General features: G+C 40.6%; 6 non-coding genes and 2 pseudogenes across 6 annotated transcripts; all 8 read left to right on the top strand.

The window, feature by feature from the left end:
• Window positions 1-9,343: 9,343 nt before the first annotated feature.
• Window positions 9,344-9,529, top strand: LOC145420769 (U2 spliceosomal RNA). Its single transcript, XR_013902083.1, has one exon. It is a non-coding gene; the product is annotated as a U2 spliceosomal RNA (small nuclear RNA).
• An 846-nt stretch (window positions 9,530-10,375) lies between these two features.
• On the top strand, window positions 10,376-10,458 carry trnal-uaa (transfer RNA leucine (anticodon UAA)). The gene has a single exon. It is a non-coding gene; the product is annotated as a tRNA-Leu (tRNA).
• A 636-nt stretch (window positions 10,459-11,094) lies between these two features.
• LOC145420796 (U2 spliceosomal RNA) lies at window positions 11,095-11,303 on the top strand (annotated as a pseudogene).
• A 4,778-nt stretch (window positions 11,304-16,081) lies between these two features.
• Window positions 16,082-16,278, top strand: LOC113007180 (U2 spliceosomal RNA). Its single transcript, XR_013902081.1, has one exon. It is a non-coding gene; the product is annotated as a U2 spliceosomal RNA (small nuclear RNA).
• Window positions 16,279-17,125: 847 nt separating this feature from the next.
• trnal-uaa (transfer RNA leucine (anticodon UAA)) lies at window positions 17,126-17,208 on the top strand. The gene has a single exon. It is a non-coding gene; the product is annotated as a tRNA-Leu (tRNA).
• Window positions 17,209-17,853: 645 nt separating this feature from the next.
• Window positions 17,854-18,044, top strand: LOC145420829 (U2 spliceosomal RNA). The gene has a single exon (XR_013902115.1). It is a non-coding gene; the product is annotated as a U2 spliceosomal RNA (small nuclear RNA).
• An 846-nt stretch (window positions 18,045-18,890) lies between these two features.
• On the top strand, window positions 18,891-18,973 carry trnal-uaa (transfer RNA leucine (anticodon UAA)). Its single transcript has one exon. It is a non-coding gene; the product is annotated as a tRNA-Leu (tRNA).
• A 636-nt stretch (window positions 18,974-19,609) lies between these two features.
• On the top strand, window positions 19,610-19,750 carry LOC145420804 (U2 spliceosomal RNA; annotated as a pseudogene).
• Window positions 19,751-23,587: the final 3,837 nt, after the last annotated feature.

Genomic DNA, 23,587 nt, shown 5'->3' with positions numbered 1-23,587 from the left:
AAACTTAAAAAAGGAAACCAGATTAATGAGGGAAACCTGATTGCAATGGTAAACGAGGATGTCTTGATTGATGCAGCTGGGACAGATATTTTAAATCAGTTCCCAGCACCTGAAGACGGAGGGGAGGAACAGGAGGAGGAGGGAAAAGGGGAGGAGCATGGAAGACCTGCCCAACCAGAACCCTCAGAGGAGGGGGAGAGAGGGCAGGAGGAGAGTGGAGTTCAGAAAGGAGTAAGTGGTGAAAGTGAAAATGCTCAAGGGCAGCCCCCCCCTGCCCCCCCTGTCCCCCCTGGCCTTCCTGATTCACAGGTGGCAAAGAGGACTGCAGCAGAACTGTCTTCTGGGACAATTGTTTCAGGAAAGAGAGGGAGGCATGAAACACCTTCAGGGAGTTCCTCAGGGGAGGACTCCAGGGTCTTCCCCTCTGACTCACCAAATGAGGTTTCCTTCCTTAACATAGTTCTGCAGTCAACGCCAAAGGAGCGGATGGTAAATGCAGCTCTGCGACAAAGGCCGTCACCTAGAGTACGAAAAGGGAATAGAGTGGCGGTCCCCCCTTCGGAACCCGGAGAGGTGAAGGAAGAGTTACACTCACAAGAAATAAATTGATGGTATGCCCCCCAAAGTTTGGGTTGAGCCTTTGAAGAGAACAATCTTTCCTTAGTTTCATAATGACTAGCTTGTGTTCTGTATTAATCTTCATGGCTCTGACCTTCTCATCCATAAATGTCAGGAGTGTTAGGTCTAAAGTAAGAGCCCAAAGTGTTCTATCCTTCTTGAATAGTGTAACATCAGATGTTATTTTAATACAGGAATGTGCTATACCTTTCCTAAAAGCATATGGTCAGTGGCAGGATATGTGGCCACAAATGTCCATCTGGAGTGGATCAAATGAAAATAAAAATGATGGAGTAGCCATATTGGTGAAAAACCCTCTGGTGTCGGTGAAGGGAAGTACTGTAGTAAGTGATGGAAGAGCACTTGTTGTTAACCTTATTTATATGGAAAAGGAATTTAAGCTCTTGAACATTTATGGCCCAAATGACAAACACGAAAGATATGATCTTTTAGAGGCTTTGCAACCCCACTTGTTGGGAAAAGCGCCTTTAGTGTTTGGAGGGGATTTTAACTGTATTTTAAACAGGAAAGATAGAAAAAGAGCCACACAAGATGTGAAGATTGATAAGACGTCACTTTTACTACAAGGTTTAGTCAGAGACTTTAAATTGATAGATTGTTTTCCAACGGTTCATCCAATGGAGGAGGGTTTTACTTGGTATAGTGGAAACGGTGACAGGGCCTCTAGAATTGATTATATCTTTGTTAGAGACTTTTCACCAGTAGAGGCCACTTTGATGCCCGTCTTTTTTTCTGACCATCTGATGTTAACTGTTAAAATTTCCCTTGAACTAGATATAACAATGGGGAGGGGAGTGTGGAGGTTAAACTGCTCCCTACTGGAGGATCAGGATCTGCTCAGACAGTATAAGGAGAGGTATACTGAATGGCAGACTCTCCAGGATTTCTATGCAACACGTGTCTCATGGTGGGAAATGGTGAAGTGTAGGACTCGGTCCTTTTTTAAACAAGCAGGAAAGAGAAAGAAGGCCGCAAAAGACAGGTGTATGAGAGGACTACAGAAAAGGTTACAGAGGTACCATCTCTTAAATAGGTGGGGTTTACACTTCTACGAAGAAATTAGAGAGGTTAAAAAAGAAATGCAGAAAATAGCAAATGATAAAAGTATGGGAGTCATACTAAGGAGTAGAGAGAGAGCGAGAGAGGAGGGAGAAAAATGTACGAGATACTTTTTCAAAAAAATTATGAACAAACCTGGCTCTGTCTCTCAGCTAAGAAACAGAGCTGGAGAAAAAGTAGTGAGTACTGAAGGTATAATAAAAGTGATTGAAGAATATTATGAAAACCTGTATGGGGAGAAAAATGTGGAGGAAAGAGTCATTGAGCAAACCCTGGAATATATTGATAAGATTGTTGAGTCTAGTGATATGTTAAGTCAACCTTTTACTACAGCCGAGTTAGGTCAGTGTCTTAAGAGTTTTAAAACTGGAAAATCCCCTGGTTTAGATGGCCTGCCGATTAAGTTTTATCTGACATTTTGGGATATTTTAGCTACTGATTTACTTTCAATTTTTACAGATTTTAGTGAATTAGATAAGCTGCCTGAAAGTTTTAGAATGGGTTTAGTCACACTCGTTCATAAAGGGAAGGATAAAACTCTCTTGGAAAATTGGAGACCGATTACGCTTTTAAACTGTGACTGTAAATTATTCAGCAAGCTTCTAGCAGAAAGGACAAGACCGGTTTTGGACCAGATAATCCACCAAGACCAAGCATGTACTGTAAAGGGCAGGAAGATCACGGATAGTCTGGTGTTGATTAGAGACACGATTTGTTTTGCTCGAAAGAGAAACAAGCGACTGATTGTTTTGAATTTAGACTTTGAAAAAGCCTTCGATAGAATATCTCACCGGTACCTTTTTAAAGTTTTGCAGAAGATGGGTTTCCCAGAAAGGCTTATATCCTGGGTAAAGTTGTTGTACACAGATATAAAGAGCAGATTTGTCATGAATGGGACCCTGACGAATGCAGTTCAGGTGAACTGTGGTTTACGACAGGGATGTCCCCTGTCCGCTCTTTTATATGTTATTTGTATTGAACCCCTGGCACAAATTTTGAGGAAAGATAAGAGTATAAACGGGATGAACATACCTGGGAGTGGGGGGCAGGTGGCAAAGTGTGTACTGTACATGGATGATATTAGCATCCTGTGTACAGACATATCCTCGATGAGAAGGACTTTTGAAGTTACGGACTGGTTCGGAAGGGCTTCGGCCTCTAGACTCAACAGGGGCAAGACTCAGGTACAATTCTACGGGCCATGGGAGACTATAGAATTGACTGGACTTGGAATAAATGTGACACAAACCGACCAAAAAATTTTAGGGGTTAGATTTGATAAGGATGGTGGAGGAAAGGCAAATTGGCCGGGAATGATAGGAAAAGTGAATCAACGATTAGGCCTATGGAGACTGAGAAAGCTGACTCTTGGAGGGAAGGTTTTAGTAATTAAGGCAGTGATTTTACCCTTGCTTCTTTTAGTCAGCGCAGTCTTTTTGCCACCAAAGGACGTATTGTTAAAACTAGAACGAGCCATCTTTTACTTTCTATGGGACTCCAAATGGGAGAGACTTAAAAGAGGGATAATGAAGAAATTAAAGGAAGATGGTGGCAAAGGAGTCCCAGATCTGTATTTATTCATGGGAAGCCTCTATACAAGTAGCCATATGAGACAGGCTACGAGTCCTAATAGTAATCCTCTGACACAGGCATGGGTTAGATTTTGGTTAGGTAGCTACCTAAGACAAAAGAAAATCCTGCCAGTAGATCTTAGAGTCCCCGTCTCCTTTGATGTTCCTGAAGCCTATGTAGAGCTGAAATCCTTTTTAACCTCCTTTAAATTGGAAGATCAGAGTTTGGACATTTTAACAAAACATCATTCTCTCATTTCAGTTGTGCAGGAGAGGGGAGAGGTGGTCCCAGTCAGAGGCCTCCCTATTGGAGAGGCCATAGAAGTGTGGCGTCTGACAAACCATCCCGTCCTTTCTAACAGGCTCCAGGATGTGTCCTGGATGGTGGCTCATGAGATTCTCCCAGTCAGGGCTGTCATGCACTCCAGAGGAATGTCGACAACAGAAATGTGTCCCCGACCGGGTTGTGGCGCGCCTGAGACGGTGAGGCACCTACTCTGGGAGTGCAGTGCTGCTATAGACCTGTGGGACATGGCCGGCTCCTTAAATTTCCCGTACTTACCAGCAAGGGAGGTCCTGACAGCAAACCTAATCCTCTATGGGGTGAGCCAAGGAGTGAAAACGCAAAGAAAAGGCTTTGAAAAGCAGTGGCTCGCCCTTGCTGCTATAAAAGACGCCATTTGGACCTCCAGAAACTTGTTGGTGAGCAAGCACATGCAGATCCCCCCCGTGGCTGCTCTCCGAATGGCAACAGCAACAGTAAAAGAGATCTGTGCCAGAAATACTAAGTTGAGAGAGCAGCCGCAAAGAAGAATCGCCTCTGTGCCCATTCGGATGGAGGAGCCGGGTTCGCACATAGAAAGGTCTAAGCAGCAAAAGCCTGGCTCTCCGGGAGAGGTCGGTGTGGAAGGAGCAAGTTGGGGAGAGTCCCCTCTGAGCACCGGAAGCTTGTGAAGGGATGGGATGGTTTTTTTTAAATAATTTAAATTCTCTAGGGAAAAAAAAAAAAAAGGAAAAAACATTTAAATATTTGTTTTCCTGTTGTATTTTAAAAGGGGATGGGAGATAATAAAGAAGTAATCCTTTTAAATGGGGTGGGCTTATGAAAAAAATGAGATGATGATGATGTTGTTATATGTCTGAGTATCAATAAAAATTTTTCCAAAAGAAAAAAAAAAAAAATCTGTTCTTATCAGTTACAAGGCGAGAAGCAATGTAGGATGGCGGCGACGTCGGCCAATTTTTCGGAGAGGAATACATGGTCGTATGGAACGAGGAATACCTTGAGATTCGAACTAATGGATAAAGAAAAGGATTTCCATGATAGAATTAATTTCGGACGAAGGATTCTTTATGATGCATTGAAGGTACAACCAGAGGAAATCTACTGCCTTCAGCAAAGCACGGCAAGTAAGCACTATGACGTGACTTTTTGCACGGGAGAGTACGCGGAGGAGGTGAGAAAGAGATGTGGTACAGAAGAAAATGAAGAACTAAAAAAATATATGGTAACCCCGTTATACAGGAACGATTATAGGATTTTAACGGTGCACATGTATAATCCCTGGGTTACAGAAGAGACCATTAAGTACTTCCTGGGGCGGTACGTTACAGTGCTCCCAGGGGTACGAAAAATAAAGGACGGGCTAGGCCTATGGACTGGAAAAAGACAGTTTCGGGTAAAACTTAAAATGGATATGACAACGGAAGATGGATACTGCCACCCGCCTGCAGTGTTTTCCATCGGAGCAGACAGAGGTTTTTTGGTGTATGCAGGACAGCCACAAGCATGTAGAAAATGCGGCAGTACGGGACATAATGCAGACAATTGTGAGCAGGTGAGGTGTAGGAGCTGCGGGAAAAATGGCCATATCACAAGAGACTGCAAAGAGCCTAGAAGGTGTCACTTATGTGGCTCAGATACACATATGGCAAGAGATTGCACTAGGCCCAGATCATATTCGGAAGCAGCTAAAGCAGGGACCGAGGTAGAGCGGTATGAAGAAACGGATATAGGAACAAATATTGGGGAAAGCGCACAAGAGGCGCCACCAGCAGAAAGGAATCAGACTAATGAGGAAGAAGGGGGGGGGGGAGAGGATGGGGCCGAACAAGGAAAAGAAGAAGGCGATAAGATGGGGGAGAAAAATGGGGAGAAGCAGTGCGAAGAAGGACAAATATGGGAAGTGGCAGCTAAGCCACGAAGAAAGTCGGCCAAAAGGCGTAGGAAAGTGAGCTCGGGAGTCCCTCCAGGAGAGACTAATTTGAAAGAAGGTAAAGGAGAGCGGATGGAAGAGGGAGGGGAGATGGGAGCGTATGTGTTGAGAGGGACGCAGACTGAATGTATGCACACACCAATGAGTGATTTAACGAGTGATGGAGACGTTGAAGAAGAAGAAGTAGAAAGTGAAGAAAAATCGGAAGATTCATTTATAAAAAATTTGCTGGCGCAAGTCAACATGGACTAATAAGGGAGGGGAAAATGGACGACAGAGGTTTTTCTTTTTTTTCTTTTTCGGCTCTAATTTTGTAAAGTTTTCCTTTTTTTCAGGGGATATGAAGATCAAAAAGACAACTAGGAGATGGTATCTGTTTTTTCTTTTGTTTCTTTGTTATAAAATTATTAAGTGCCCTCTGCTTAGGTGTATAGATACCCCTTTTTTTACTACAAAATGGTGAGGTTCCGAATAATTACGTTAAATGTAAGGGGGTTAAAAAATGCCAGAAAAAGACAAATGGTATATGAATTTCTGTTGTTTTATAATTTTGATGTATGTTTATTACAGGAGGTACATTTGAAGGACGAGAAGGATGTTGTTATTTTTTCGGAGCAGTGGAGGGGGGGTGAATCGGCATGGAGTATAGGAGGAGTATATGGGACAGGGGTGGGAGTGTTGTGTGGAAATAAAAGTATAAAAATAAAAGAAAGTTATACGGTGATACAGGGAAGAGTGATGGTGGTAGATGTAGAAAAAAACGGGGTCCAAAGCCGGATAATAAATGTGTATGCACATGTGGATCCAAAACAAAGAAGAGAACTCCTTTTGTCGATGGACACTTGTTTTATTACAAGGAAAAATATTATAGTGGGAGGGGATTTTAATGTATCTTTAGAAAAAGAAAAATTTTCTCTCCCATTAAAGACATTTATAAGACAATACGGGTTAACGGATGTTATGGGCAGACTTCTGGGGAAAAAAGTAGGGTATACATGGAGGAATACAAGGGGGGTACAGAGTAGGTTGGACTATATTTTGATAGATAAAAAGTGTAAAATTAAAGGGGGAAAAACGATTCCGGTTCTACTCACGGATCACCAGGCGGTAGAGGTGGATTTGGAGATAGAAGGGATGGAATACGGGAAGGGATATTGGAAATTAAATAATGAGGTGTTAAAGGAAAAAGATTATAGGGATAAATTTTTAGAGATCTTCCCTTTATGGGTGAAAGTAAAAGAACTTTATGGAAAAAAAGGGGATTGGTGGGAGGATGTAAAATGCAAGATAAAAAAATTTACGATAGAATATTGTACAGATAGATCTAAACGTAGAAAAGAAGAATTTAATATGTTACAAAAAGAGATAGAACATATTTATGTTATACAAAAGGAGGGGAAGGAAAAAAATGTAGATTTGAAAATTGAAGACTTAAAGGTGAGGCAAGAAGAGTTATTAGAGAGGAAGGCAAGAGCAGAAACATATAAATTAAAACAGAAAGAGTATGAGGAAGATGAAAGGTGTTCCGCATATTTTTTTAAAAAGATGAAAAGTAGGGATAAAAGGGGGGTTATAGAGAAATTGGAAAAGGATGGGAAGGAGATTATAGGGAGGGAAAGCATGTTGGGGGTAGTAAAAGAATATTACGAGGATTTATTTAGAAAAGAAAAAGTAGGGACAGAAAAAAGAGATGTTCTTTTGGGGTCATTAAAGAGGAGATTAGTAGAGGAAGATAGGGAGTTTCTGGAAAGGGAAATAACGATGGAAGAGGCATATAAGGTGGTAAAGGGAATGAAGGTAAATAGGGTACCAGGAATAGATGGATTAACGAAAGAATTTTATGAGGTATTTTGGGGAGTGATAGGGTTACATTTGTTGGAGGTCTTTAAAGAAATATTAGAGGGGGAAGAGATGGCGGAGAGTATGAGGACGGGTGTGATTTCGTTATTATTTAAGAAAGGGAATCCTCATTTACTTGAGAATTATAGACCTCTTACTATGTTATGCGTAGATTATAAGATTTTAAGTAAGATAATTGCAAATAGATTGGTAGGGGTAATGTCGGATATAGTGGGAAGTGATCAAACGTGTGGGGTGAAGGGGAGACAAATTTCATGGAATATACAATTACATAGAGACATACTTGCATATGTAAAGGATAGAAAAATGGCGGCAATCTGTGTAAGTTTAGACCAACAAAAGGCATTTGATAGGCTAGATTACGAAATTTTGTGGGAGGTAATGACTAAGATGGGCTTGGGAAAACAATTTATAAGGTGGGTGAGGATCCTTTATAAAGAGATATATTCAAAAATCAAATTGAACGGGTTCCTCACGGAAAAAGTTCATCAAGCGAGGGGGTTGAGACAAGGGTGCCCGTTATCGGTGGTACTCTATGTATTATATGTTGAACCATTCGCTTGTGCAATTCGGGAGAATAAAAGAGTGAGGGGGATAATGATGCCGGGGGGGGAATGTTTGAAAATATCTCAATATGCGGATGATACTATACTATATTTAGCGGACGACGACAGTTTAAGAGAAGTTGTGGAAATATTAAAAATATATGAAGAAGTTACAGGATCAAAAATAAATAAGGAAAAGACAAAATATAAGTACTTGGGGACGTGGGAAGGTAGAAGGGAAAATATTTGTGATTATACTTTGTGTGAAGGTCCTATGGACATTCTAGGAATTTCTTTTGGGAATAAGGAGGGCGATGCTATTTGGAACTGGAAGGGGAAGATGGCAGAGGTGGAAAGGAAATTACGACTATGGAAAATGAGGAAGCTTACAATTACTGGGAAGGTGTTAGTGATAAAGAGTGAGGTGGTGCCGAAATTATTGTATCTAGGCTATGTGTTCCCGATGCCACAAGTATTTAGAGCACAAATAATGAGGGGAATATTTAACTTTATATGGGGAGGTTACGAGTACGTAAAGAGAGTACAAATGTATCAGGAGGTTGCCGATGGGGGAAAAGGGGTACCGAACATTCCGTTAAAGTTAGATACGATTTTTTATGCAAATGTGTGTACGCTGTTAAAGAAGCCATATATTCATAAATGTCAGATATTGTTATGGTTCTGGTTAGCTATTCCATACCGGTTTTTAATTGGGTGGGAAAATCAGGGGCCGAAGGCAGAGACAAGACCAGAATACTTTCAGAGGATGGTTAAGTGGGGAAAGAGACATATAGAGTGCAGGGAGGTGGATACAATACAAAATCATAAACTTCTGTATAAAAAACTGGCGAGGAATGCTAACTACAACCAGGGGATAGTGAGTTCGGAAGTTTGGGAATACGCACAGGATAAGAGTTATAAGAATGTTTTGAAAGATTTTAATTGGATGCACCTACATAGGAAATTACCTGTAAGGACTACGATGTATGCACATAATTTGGGGAAGTTAAAAGAATGTCCGAGGGATAATTGCACAGAGGAAGAAACGATTGAACACGTCCTATGGGGGTGCAAATATGCAAAAAAGGTATGGGCTGGAATGAAGAGGAGGTATAAGGGACTAGAGGCTTTGACATATGAGGAAATAACTTATCTTAGGCCTAAGGATAAAAAGAAGGAGGAAAATAAAATACGTTGTATGTTGTTATCAATTACAAAACTTAAGATATGGAGGGCAAGACAGGGGTATATAAGGGGGGGGTATGAATGGAAAGAGATGGGAACAATAAAGGATATAGAGAGGGAATTTGAGGGGATATATCGGCATGAATTACAAAGATGGGGAATAGACACGATTAAGGACAGGTGGAAGGATTATTATGAATGATGTAAAAGATGTTTTTGTGAAATATGAAAAGTATTCAATGGAATGTTGAGCAAATGGAAATGTAAGATGGTGTTGTAAGTAAAAATAAAAAAGAAAAAATCTGTTCTTATCAGTTTAATATCTGATACGTCCCCTACCCGGGGACCATATATTAAATTGATTTTTGGAGCAGGGAGATGGAATAGGGGCTTGCTCCGTCCACTCCACGCATCGACCTGGTATTGCAGTATTTCTAGGAACGGTGCACCCCCTGAAGCTGTGAAAAACAAATGGCATTTGACTCAACAGTTTGTGCAAAGAAATTTCTTATACGCTAGATATATGCGTGCGTCTGCATATCTGGACATTGTCTTCGTGTAATCTTCCAAGGTTAGTCAGACTGAAATCTTGCGACTTAATATTTGTGAATGACTTACATTTAACTATTACCACAATTACTAAATCCTGCCACTTGGACTGACACGTGGCTGGACACACACTTTCTATGGGAAATCAAAAAAATATGTCGTTTTGAACTGCAGTTACACTATTCTGGCTCCAATCCTGCAGTTACCTCTGTTGTCCACTAGAGACCAATAGAAGTCTTTAAAAACCGGAGGCTGCCATCTACAAGGACTCATGTTGATTATAGGTTTAACTCTTCTCTTTCTCTACATACTGCAGCTTTCTGTCCTCTGTGGCTGTAAATTACATCGTTTGAAAAATATAAACCACACAATTTTTTCTTGGCTTTTTAGCTAAAATCACCTGTATTGTCTGTTGTTTCCATTTGTGGATGGTTAATAGTGCAGAAGATTGTTTTTCTGTTTTCAGGATTACATGAAAACATTTTGGAACAGATCATTTTTGTATATAATAAATCTTAGGATAGTATTGGTTTTGATGATTTATAAAACAGCTGTGTGCCGTAGCCCTGGTAGTGTGGATCCTTAGTGTGTAAAGAGTAGATACCTCATGTAATATGTGTGAATGAAAATCCATGGACTTTATAAGAGTCCTCCATTTATGGCTATGATCCTAACAAACAAGATTAATACGTTTCTTTCTCCTACCAATCTTCCTGTTTCCTAAAGGAACACGCATGCACAATATATATGCACCAGGATGGCCGAGTGGTTAAGTCGTTGGACTTAAGCTCCAATGAGCGCATGCTCTCGTGGGTTCAAACCCCACTGCTGGTATAATTTGGAGCCTCATGACTGGTAAACTGAAATGTATCTATGGGAGCAACAATGATCAATAGGAGTTTTTAGGAATTTGCTGTGAGCAATATCCCCCCACCCAGTCACCCCCAAAAAAGCTGGGATGAAAGACATATGAGAGGTCTGTGCCAAGGTCGCCCCCTCTCAGTCTTACTGTACATGTTATATGTAGAACCGTTGGCTTGTGCAATTAGGGAAAGCCCAGACATAACAGGAATACAGTTACCGGGAGGAGAAACATTAAAAATTTAACAGTATGTAATTATCATATTATGAAAACAATTATAACGCCAAGAAAGTTATAAAAATGAATTGAAGACGCTCCGTCTCAACGACCGCTGATTGGACTGCAGGCGACCACGTGATTTTGAATCTCATTAACCGACATGCGCTGACCGGCGTTTCAGAAACTAAAGTGTCGTCATATATGTGGCGCCGTTTAAAAACTGAAACATGCCGACCATAGTTATATTGTGATGTTTCGGAGGTAAAACGTCAGTAAAACATCGACCTGTCCTCTACCATTTGTTAGAAGGCGACTGTGTTCTTCATTGTAACCATGAGTTAGAGTTGCAGTAAGCAGAATGAGTCGTTTCTGTCGTGCGATATGTGGGTATCGCTTCTCGGCCTTTTGGCTAAGATCAAGTGTAGTATCTGTTCTTATCAGTTACAAGGCGAGAAGCAATGCAGGATGGCGGCATCATCGGCCAACTTCCATGAGAGGAACGCATGGATGCAAGGTACAAGAAATACTTTGAGATTCGAGCTGATGGAGAAAGATGAGGAAATCCATGACAGAATTAAATTTGGACGGAGGATCCTATACGAGGCTTTAAAGATACAGCCTGAGGAAATCTACTGCCTTCAGCAGAGTACGGCAAGTAAACATTATGATGTAACCTTCTGCACGGGAGAATGCGCGGAGGAGGTGAGAAGGAAGTGTATTGGAGAAGAGAACGAAGAATTGAGAAAATACATGGTAACCCCTATGTACAGAAACGATTATAGGATCTTAACTGTTCATATGTACAACCCATGGGTTTCTGAAGAGACTATTAAGTACTTCTTGGGAAGGTACGTTACAGTACTACCAGGAGCGCGGAAAATAAAGGATGGCTTAGGCCTATGGACCGGAAAAAGACAATTTCGAGTCAAATTAAATGTGGATACGGCCACCGAAGACGGGTACTGTCACCCGCCCGCGGTGTTCTCTATCGGAGCGGATAGGGGCTTCCTAGTGTATGCTGGGCAGCCCCAAGCGTGCAGAAAATGTGGTAGCACCGGACACAATGCGGACAGTTGCGAACAAATGAGGTGCAGGAGCTGCGGAAAGATAGGCCACATAACAAAAGACTGCAAGGAGCCTAGAAAATGTCACTTGTGCGACTCGGAGACGCACATGGCAAGAGATTGTACTAGGCCAAGGTCATATTCTGAAGCGGCAAAATTTGGAACTAAAGAAGGATATCATAGGAAAATGGACACAGAAACCGATACTGAAAGGAGAGCACAGGAGGCGCCAACGGCTGCCGAAGATCAGACTAATGAGGAGAGAGATGGGAGCAAGGAAGGTGGAACAGAGCAGAGAAAGGAGGAGGGAGGAAATCCACACGAACCGGATGCCGAGAGAGAGAAACAAGGGGAGGACGGACAGGTGTGGGAAGTAGTAGCGAAGCCTCGGAGAAAATCAGCTAAGAGGCGGAGAAAGGTGAGCTCGGGCGCTTCCTCAGAAGAGACTAAAGTGAAAAGTAGAGAGGACAGAGAGGAACGGACCGAGGAGGTGGAAAATGTGGAGGGACATGTTCTGAGAGGTACACAGACTGAATGTATGCACACACCTCTAAGTGACTTAACTAGTGATGGGGATACGGGGGAAGAGGACGAAAGTGAAGAAAAGTCGGAAGATTCCTTTATAAAAAACTTGCTGGCGCAAGTTAATATGGAGAGTTAAAAATGGGGATTTCGGAATAAAAGAAGATTTTTTAGGTTATTTAATGCAGTTATTTAATTTTTTCCTCCGGACTTTAATTATAAACGTATCCCCATGTTTTTCGTTTGGTAATGTTTTGTTTTTGTGTTTAAGATATGGGAAAATTCCGAATAATTACTTTAAATGTAAGGGGGCTTAAAAACGCCCGAAAGAGGAAAATGGTTTATGAATTTTTGTTACATTATAATTTTGATGTTTGCCTACTGCAAGAAGTGCATCTAAAGGATGAGGGGGATATTGACCTTTTTACGGAGAAATGGAGAGGAGGTGAATCGGCTTGGAGTATAGGGGGGGTACACGGGACTGGGGTCGGAGTGTTATGTGGAAACAAAAGTATAAGGATAAAGGAAAGTTACACGTTAATACAGGGAAGGGTGATGGTTGTAGATGTGGAAAAAAGTGGAATGCAAAACCGGATAATAAACGTGTACGCACATGTGGATCCGAGTTTGAGAAGAGAACTATTCTTAAAAATGGATACCTGTTTTATGACAAAAAGAAATATTCTGGTGGGAGGGGATTTCAACTGCACTTTGGAGAAGGAAAAATTTTCCCTCCCCTTCAAGACTTTCATAAAAAAATATGGATTGATAGACGCAATGGCTACACTACAGGGGAAACAAGTGGGGCACACATGGAAGAATACAAGAGGGGCGGAAAGTAGATTAGATTATATATTGGTAGACAAAAAGTGCAAAATAAAGCAAGGAAAACTAATACCGGCACTGTTCACGGATCATCAAATGGTAGAGGTGGAAGTGGAGATAAAAGGAACAGATTATGGAAAAGGTTACTGGAAATTAAATAATGAAGTACTTATGGAAAAAGAATATAAGAAAAAATTTGCAGAGCTCTTCCCCTTATGGGCAGAGACGGAGAAGTTATACATGAATAAACTGGATTGGTGGGAGGATGTAAAAAATAAAATAAAAAAGTTCACAGTGGATTATTGTACGGAAAGGTCAAGAGCTAGGAATGAGGAATTCCGCACGCTGCAAAAAGAAATAGAATATACTTACGCACTACAAACAAAAGGAAAAAATAAAAATAGGGACGAGAAAATAGAAATTTTAAGATCGAAACAGGAAGAATTACTTGAGAGGAAGGCAAGGGCTGAAACATATAAATTAAAACAGGAGGAGTATGAGGAGAACGAAAAATGTTCCGCCTTTTTCTTCAAAAAGATGAAAAGTAGGGAAAAAAGGGGAGTCATAACAAAATTGGAGAAGGATGGGAAAATGACGGAAGGGAGAGAAGATATGTTAAAGGTGGCGAAGGAATATTATGAGGAGCTGTTCAGCAAAGAAAATCTAGAGGGAGGGAAAGGGGATTTCTTCTTGAAGAAAATAAAGAAGAGATTAACGGGAGAAGAAAGGGAAAAGCTAGAGGGGGAAGTGACGATAGAGGAGGCATATAAGGTAATAAAAGGAATGAAGGCAAATAAAGTGCCGGGAATAGATGGTTTAACAAAGGAATTTTACGAAACCCTTTGGGGGGTGGTGGGGATACATTTGGTGGGAGTTTTTAAGGAAATCATGGAGGGAGGGGCGATGACAGAGAGCATGAAGATGGGTGTGGTTTCCTTATTATTTAAGAAAGGTAATCCACATCAACTTGATAACTATAGACCGTTAACTATGTTATGTGTGGATTATAAGATCTTGAGTAGGATATTTGCAAATAGACTTGCAGGAGTAATGTCTCACATAGTGGAGAAGGACCAAACGTGTGGGGTACGGGGGAGGCAAATTACCTGGAATGTGCAATTACACAGAGATATACTTACATATGTGAGGGATAGAAACTTGGCAGCAATATGTGTGAGCTTGGATCAGCAAAAGGCCTTCGATAGGGTAGATCACGAATTTTTGTGGAGGGCAATGGAGCATATGGGGTTGGGAGGGACCTTTATAAAATGGGTAAAGAATTTATATAAGGGCATAAACTCGAAAATAAAATTAAATGGTTTTCTTACGGAAAAGGTGCATCAAACAAGGGGTTTGAGACAAGGATGTCCATTATCTGTTGTGCTTTATGTACTTTATGTTGAACCTTTGGCTTGTGCAATAAGGGAAAGCCAAAGAGTGAAAGGGATAATGATGCCACGGGGGGAATGTTTAAAAATATCACAATACGCGGACGACACGATTTTATATTTGGCAGATGACGATAGTTTAAGGGATGTGATAGAAATTTTAAATGCTTATGAAAAAGCGACGGGATCTAGGATAAATAAAGAGAAGACAAAGTATAAATATCTGGGGACATGGGAGGGTAGAAGAGATAACATATGTGATTTTACTTTGTGTGAAGGTCCAATGGATATTTTAGGAATCTCCTTTGGAAACAAGGAAGGCGATGAGCTTTGTAATTGGAGAGAAAAGATGAACGCGGTGGAAAAGAAGTTGGGTCTTTGGAAAGTAAGAAAATTATCAATCTCGGGGAAAGTTTTGGTAATAAAGAGTGAGGTAGTGCCGAAATTACTACATTTGGCCTATGTGTTCCCGATGCCACAGAAATAAAGAGCACAAATAATGAGGGGGATTTTTAATTTCATATGGGGGGGTTACGAGTATGTAAAAAGATCACAAATGTATCAAGAAATAGAAGATGGTGGGAAGGGGGTACCAAATGTCCCGTTGAAGTTAGATACAATGTTTTATACAAATGTGTGTACATTATTGAAACAGACTTATGTGCATAAATGTCAAATATTGCTATGGTTTTGGTTGGCGATACCATACCGTTTTTTGATAGGGTGGGAAAATAAAGGACCTAAGGCGGAGTTTAGACCAAAATACTTTCAGAGGATGGTGGGATGGGGAAAGAAACATCCGGAATGCAAAGAGGTGGATACAGTACTAAATCATAAACTTCTATACAAGAAAATGGTATGGAAAGCTAACCAAAATCAGGTACCGGTGAGTCCAGAAGTGTGGAAACTTGCGCAGGATAAGAGTTTTAAAAATGTCATAAAGGATTTCAATTGGATGCATTTACATAAAAGGCTACCTGTGAGAGTTACTATGCACGCACATAATTTGGGAAAACAGAAAAAGTGTCCGAGGGACAATTGTGTAAAAGAAGAAACAATTGAACATGTACTATGGGGATGCGAATATGCAAAAAAGGTATGGGAAGGAGTAAAGGGGAAGTATAAAGGTTTGGGGACGGTGACTTATGAAGAGATCACCTTCTTTGGGACTAAAGGTACAGAAAAAGAGAGATATAAAATACGTTGCATGTTGTTATCAATTGTTAAACTTAAGTTGTGGAGGGCAAGACAGAGTTGTATAACGGGGGGATACAAAGAGGGGGAAATTGGGACGATCAAGGCTATAGAAAGGGAATTTGAAAAGATATATTGGCATGAACTACAAAAATGGGGAATAGACACAATTAAGGACAGATGGAAAGATTTCTCTCCTTTTTTTGCTCTGAAGGTACCCAAAAGGTGGTGGTAGGTGAAGTGTAAGGAAAGGAGGAAGGGGAAAGGAGTAATGATAAGCTATACGTAAAATGAAATGTCACATGAAAATGTTAATCAGCTTGGTATGAACGAATGTGGGGAAAAATGTAAATGTAAATTTGTCTTTGTAAAGGAAATGGTAAAATGTTTTTGAATGGTTGTGGAAAGAAAATAAAAAGAGGAAAAATCTGTTCTTATCAGTTTAATATCTGATACGTCCCCTACCCGGGGACCATATATTAAATTGATTTTTGGAGCAGGGAGATGGAATAGGGGCTTGCTCCGTCCACTCCACGCATCGACCTGGTATTGCAGTATTTCTAGGAACGGTGCACCCCCTGAAGCTGTGAAAAACAAATGGCATTTGACTCAACAGTTTGTGCAAAGAAATTTCTTATACGCTAGATATATGCGTGCGTCTGCATATCTGGACATTGTCTTCGTGTAATCTTCCAAGGTTAGTCAGACTGAAATCTTGCGACTTAATATTTGTGAATGACTTACATTTAACTATTACCACAATTACTAAATCCTGCCACTTGGACTGACACGTGGCTGGACACACACTTTCTATGGGAAATCAAAAAAATATGTCGTTTTCAACTGCAGTTACACTATTCTGGCTCCAATCCTGCAGTTACCTCTGTTGTCCACTAGAGACCAATAGAAGTCTTTAAAAACCGGAGGCTGCCATCTACAAGGACTCATGTTGATTATAGGTTTAACTCTTCTCTTTCTCTACATACTGCAGCTTTCTGTCCTCTGTGGCTGTAAATTACATCGTTTGAAAAAAAATAAACCACACAATCTTTTCTTGGCTTTTTAGCTAAAATCACCTGTATTGTCTGTTGTTTCCATTTGTGGATGGTTAATAGTGCAGAAGATTGTTTTTCTGTTTTCAGGATTACATGAAAACATTTTGGAACAGATCATTTTTGTATATAATAAATCTTAGGATAGTATTGGTTTTGATGATTTATAAAACAGCTGTGTGCCGTAGCCCTGGTAGTGTGGATCCTTAGTGTGTAAAGAGTAGATACCTCATGTAATATGTGTGAATGAAAATCCATGGACTTTATAAGAGTCCTCCATTTATGGCTATGATCCTAACAAACAAGATTAATACGTTTCTTTCTCCTACCAATCTTCCTGTTTCCTAAAGGAACACGCATGCACAATATATATGCACCAGGATGGCCGAGTGGTTAAGGCGTTGGACTTAAGCTCCAATGAGCGCATGCTCTCGTGGGTTCAAACCCCACTGCTGGTATAATTTGGAGCCTCATGACTGGTAAACTGAAATGTATCTATGGGAGCAACAATGATCAATAGGAGTTTTTAGGAATTTGCTGTGAGCAATATCCCCCCACCCAGTCACCCCCATAAAAGCTGGGATGTAAGACAAGAAAGACAAAACAGAGGTCTGTGCCAAGGTCGCCCCCTCTCAGTCTTACTGTACATGTTATATGTAGAACCATTGGCTTGTGCAATTAGGGAAAGCCCAGACATAACAGGACTACAGTTACCGGGAGGAGAAACATTAAAAATTTAACAGTATGTAATTATCATATTATGAAAACAATTATAACGCCAAGAAAGTTATAAAAATGAATTGAAGACGCGCCGTCTCAACGACCGCTGATTGGACTGCAGGCGACCACGTGATTTTGAATCTCATTAACCGGCATGCGCTGACCGGCGTTTCAGAAACTAAAGTGTCGTCATATATGTGGCGCCGTTTAAAAACTGAAACATGCCGACCATAGTTATATTGTGATGTTTCGGAGGTAAAACGTCAGTAAAACATCGACCTGTCCTCTACCATTTGTTAGAAGGCGACTGTGTTCTTCATTGTAACCATGAGTTAGAGTTGCAGTAAGCAGAATGAGTCGTTTCTGTCGTGCGATATGTGGGTATCGCTTCTCGGCCTTTTGGCTAAGATCAAGTGTAGTATCTGTTCTTATCAGTTTAATATCTGATACGTCCCCTACCCGGGGACCATATATTAAATTGATTTTTGGAGCAGGGAGATGGAATAGGGGCTTGCTCCGTCCACTCCACGCATCGACCTGGTATTGCAGTATTTCTAGGAACGGTGCACCCCCTCAAGCTGTGAAAAACAAATGGCATTTGACTCAACAGTTTGTGCAAAGAAATTTCTTATACGCTAGATATATGCGTGCGTCTGCATATCTGGACATTGTCTTCGTGTAATCTTCCAAGGTTAGTCAGACTGAAATCTTGCGACTTAATATTTGTGAATGACTTACATTTAACTATTACCACAATTACTAAATCCTGCCACTTGGACTGACACGTGGCTGGACACACACTTTCTATGGGAAATCAAAAAAATATGTCGTTTTCAACTGCAGTTACACTATTCTGGCTCCAATCCTGCAGTTACCTCTGTTGTCCACTAGAGACCAATAGAAGTCTTTAAAAACCGGAGGCTGCCATCTACAAGGACTCATGTTGATTATAGGTTTAACTCTTCTCTTTCTCTACATACTGCAGCTTTCTGTCCTCTGTGGCTGTAAATTACATCGTTTGAAAAAAATAAACCACACAATTTTTTCTTGGCTTTTTAGCTAAAATCACCTGTATTGTCTGTTGTTTCCATTTGTGGATGGTTAATAGTGCAGAAGATTGTTTTTCTGTTTTCAGGATTACATGAAAACATTTTGGAACAGATCATTTTTGCATATAATAAATCTTAGGATAGTATTGGTTTTGATGATTTATAAAACAGCTGTGTGCCGTAGCCCTGGTAGTGTGGATCCTTAGTGTGTAAAGAGTAGATACCTCATGTAATATGTGTGAATGAAAATCCATGGACTTTATAAGAGTCCTCCATTTATGGCTATGATCCTAACAAACAAGATTAATACGTTTCTTTCTCCTACCAATCTTCCTGTTTCCTAAAGGAACACGCATGCACAATATATATGCACCAGGATGGCCGAGTGGTTAAGGCGTTGGACTTAAGCTCCAATGAGCGCATGCTCTCGTGGGTTCAAACCCCACTGCTGGTATAATTTGGAGCCTCATGACTGGTAAACTGAAATGTATCTATGGGAGCAACAATGATCAATAGGAGTTTTTAGGAATTTGCTGTGAGCAATATCCCCCCACCCAGTCACCCCCAAAAAAGCTGGGATGAAAGACATATGAGAGGTCTGTGCCAAGGTCGCCCCCTCTCAGTCTTACTGTACATGTTATATGTAGAACCGTTGGCTTGTGCAATTAGGGAAAGCCCAGACATAACAGGACTACAGTTACCGGGAGGAGAAACATTAAAAATGTAACAGTATGTAATTATCATATTATGAAAACAATTATAACGCCAAGAAAGTTATAAAAATGAATTGAAGACGCTCCGTCTCAACGACCGCTGATTGGACTGCAGGCGACCACGTGATTTTGAATCTCATTAACCGGCATGCGCTGACCGGCGTTTCAGAAACTAAAGTGTCGTCATATATGTGGCGCCGTTTAAAAACTGAAACATGCCGACCATAGTTATATTGTGATGTTTCGGAGGTAAAACGTCAGTAAAACATCGACCTGTCCTCTACCATTTGTTAGAAGGCGACTGTGTTCTTCATTGTAACCATGAGTTAGAGTTGCAGTAAGCAGAATGAGTCGTTTCTGTCGTGCGATATGTGGGTATCGCTTCTCGGCCTTTTGGCTAAGATCAAGTGTAGTATCTGTTCTTATCAGTTACAAGGCGAGAAGCAATGCAGGATGGCGGCGGCGTCGGCCAATTTTCATGAGAGAAATACATGGATGCAAGGTACAAGAAATACTTTGAGATTCGAGTTGATGGAGAAAGAGGATGAGATTCATGACAGAATTAACTTCGGACGAAGGATCCTTTACGAGGCTTTAAAGATAAAGCCTGAGGAAATTTACTGCCTCCAGCAGAGTACGGCAAGTAAACATTATGATGTAACCTTTTGCACGGGAGAATGTGCGGAGGAGGTGAGAAGGAGATTTCACGGAGAAGAAAACGAAGAACTAAAGAAATACACGGTAACTCCTTTGTACAGAAATGATTATAGGATTTTAACGATCCATATGTATAACCCTTGGGTTTCGGAAGAGACAATTAAGTACTTCTTAGGAAGGTACGTCACAGTACTACCAGGAGTGCGCAAAATAAAGGATGGCTTAGGACTATGGACCGGAAAAAGACAATTCCGAGTTAAATTAAATGTGGATACGTCTACCGAGGACGGATATTGCCATCCACCCGCGGTATTCTCCATAGGAGCAGATAGGGGTTTCCTAGTGTATGCTGGGCAGCCCCAAGCGTGCAGAAAATGTGGCAGTACCGGACATAATGCGGACAGGTGTGAACAAATGAGGTGCAGGAGTTGCGGGAAGATAGGCCACATAACTAAAGACTGTAAGGAACCTAGAAAATGTCATTTGTGCGATTCAGAGACCCATATGGCAAGAGACTGTACTAGGCCAAGGTCATATTCTGAAGCGGCAGGAAATGAACATTACAGAAAATCGGATGCAGAAGCTGATATCGGAAAAAGAACACAGGAGGCGTCAACGGCTGCCGAAGATCACCTTAACGAGGAGAGAGCTGGGAGCAAGGAAGGTGGAGTAGAGCAGAGGAATAAGGAGGAAGGAACATTACGTGAATCGGACGCCGAGAGAGAGAAACAAGCAGAGGACGGACAGGTGTGGGCAGTAGTAGCGAAGCCGCGGAGAAAATCAGCAAAGAGGCGGAGAAAGGTGAACTCAGGTGCTTCTCCAGAAGAGACAAAAACGGAAAATAAAGAGGATAGGGAGGAACGGATCGAGCAGGTGGAAAATACGGAGGGACATGTTTTGAGGGGTACACAGACTGAATGCATGCATACCCCCTTAAGTGACTTCACTAGTGATGGGGATACGGGGGAAGAGGCTGAAAGCGAAGAAAAATCGGAAGATTCCTTTATTAAGAACTTATTGGCGCAGGTTAATATGAAGAGTTAAAAATGGGGATACTGAAATAAAACTCCTATGGTTTTGATTTGTTTTGGTTTTGTTTTTGAGACCCCCTTTTTTTTTGTTTTTTGATTTATGTTTTAAGACATGGGAAACTTTCGAATAATAACATTAAATGTAAGGGGACTTAGGAATGCTCGGAAAAGAAAAATGGTTTATGAATTTTTGTTGTATTATAATTTTGATGTCTGCTTGTTGCAGGAAGTACATTTAAAAGATGAGGGGGATGTTGACCTCTTTACGAAGGAATGGAGAGGAGGTGAATCGGTCTGGAGTATAGGGGGAGTACATGGGACCGGGGTAGGAGTGTTATGTGGGAATAAAAGTATACGAATAAAGGACAGTTATACTTTAATACAGGGAAGGGTTATGGTTGTAGATGTGGAAAAAAGTGGGACACAAAACCGTATAATAAATGTGTATGCATATGTGGATCCCAAATTAAGAAGAGAACTTCTTTCAAAAATGGACACTTGTTTTATGACAAGGAAAAATATTTTAGTGGGAGGGGATTTCAACTGTTCACTGGAGAAAATAAAAACTTCGCTCCCTTTTAAGACCTTTATAAAAAAATACGGTTTAATAGATGTAATGGCCACACTACAAGGGGAAAGAGTGGGGTACACATGGAAGAACACAAGAGGGATGGAAAGTAGATTAGATTACATCTTGATAGAGAAAAAGTGTAAAATAAAACAAGGGAAAATAATACCGGCTTTGTTCACAGATCATCAAATGATAGTGGTGGATTTGGAGATAGAAGGAATAGATTATGGAAAAGGATACTGGAAACTGAATAACGAAGTACTTATGGAAAAAGAATATAAGGAAAGGTTTGCAGAGCTCTTCCCTTTATGGGAGGAGATGGAAAGCTTATATATAAATAAACTGGATTGGTGGGAGGATGTAAAAAACAAAATAAAAAAGTTCACGGTGGATTATTGTACGGAAAGGTCCAGCGTAAGGAAAGAGGAATTTCGTATATTGCAAAAAGAAATAGAATATACTTATACACTACAAAATGAAAAAGGAAACAACAAAAACATGGACGAGAAAATGGAAAGTTTAAGATTGAAGCAGGAAGAACTACTTGAAAGGAAGGCAAGGGCTGAAACATATAAGATAAAGCAGGAGGAGTATGAGGAGAACGAGAAATGTTCGGCCTTTTTCTTTAAAAAGATGAAAAGTAAGGAAAAAAAGGGAGTTATAATAAAATTAGAGAAGGATGGGAAAATGATAGAAGGGAAGGAAAATATGCTTAAAACGGCGAAGGAGTATTATGAGGTCTTGTTTAGAAAAGAAAAATTAGAGGGAGAAAAAGGGGATTTTTTCTTAAAGAAAATAAAAAAGAGATTAACGGGAGAAGAAAGCGACAGTTTAGAAGGGGAAGTTACAATAGGGGAGGCATATAAAGTATTAAAAGGAATGAAGGCAAACAAAGTGCCAGGGATAGATGGATTAACAAAGGAATTTTACGAAACTTTTTGGGGAATGGTGGGGATACATTTGTTGGGAGTTTTTAAGGAAATCATGGAGGGAAAGGAGATGACAGAGAGTATGAAGACGGGTGTGGTTTCTATTCTATTCAAGAAAGGTAACCCACAACAACTTGATAATTATAGACCGTTAACTATGCTATGTGTGGATTATAAGATCCTGAGTAGGATATTGGCAAATAGACTCGCGGGAGTAATGATGCAAATAGTGGAGAAGGATCAGACGTGTGGGGTCAGGGGGAGGCAAATGTCTTGGAACGTGCAACTACACAGAGACATACTCACATACGTTAGAGATAGAAATTTGCCAGCACTATGTGTGAGCCTAGATCAACAAAAGGCCTTCGATAGGGTAGATTATGATTTTTTGTGGAGGGTAATGCAGTATATGGGCTTGGGAGAGAAATTTAAAAAATGGGTAAAAAATTTATACAACGGCATAAGTCTGAAAATAAAAGTAAATGGATTCCTTACAGAAAAAGTGTATCAAACAAAGGGTTTGAGGCAAGGATGTCCATTATCTGTTGTTCTTTATGTACTGTATGTTGAACCTTTGGCTTGCGCAATAAGGGAAAGCCAGAGAGTAAAAGGGATTCCGATGCCGCGGGGGGAAGTTTTAAAGATATCGCAGTATGCGGACGATACAGTATTATATCTGGCAGATGATGATAGTTTAAAGGGTGCGATAGAAATTTTAGATATTTATGAAAAAGCGACTGGATCAAAGATAAATAAAGAGAAGTCGATGTATAAATATTTGGGGACATGGGAGGGTAGAAGGGATAATATCTGTGATTTTACTTTGTGTCAAGGCCCAATGAATATTTTAGGAATCACCTTTGGAAATAAGGAAGGAGATGAGCTTAGCAATTGGAAAAAAAGGTTAAGTGCGGTAGAAAAGAAGCTGGGCCTTTGGAAAGCAAGGAAATTAACAATTACGGGGAAGGTTCTGATTATAAAGAGTGAGGTGGTGCCGAAGTTATTACATCTGGCCTATGTGTTTCCGATGCCTCAGATCTACAGAGCGCAAATAACCAGAGCGATATTTAAATTTATTTGGGGGGGTTATGAGTATGTCAAAAGAACGCAAATGTATCAAGAAATTGAAGATGGTGGGAAAGGGGTACCAAATGTCCCTTTGAAGTT

The sequence above is a fragment of the Astatotilapia calliptera genome, chromosome 15, assembly GCF_964374335.1.
Source record: "Astatotilapia calliptera chromosome 15, fAstCal68.1, whole genome shotgun sequence".
NCBI lineage: Eukaryota > Metazoa > Chordata > Actinopteri > Cichliformes > Cichlidae > Astatotilapia > Astatotilapia calliptera.
This window is presented reverse-complemented; position numbering and strand designations above follow the sequence as displayed.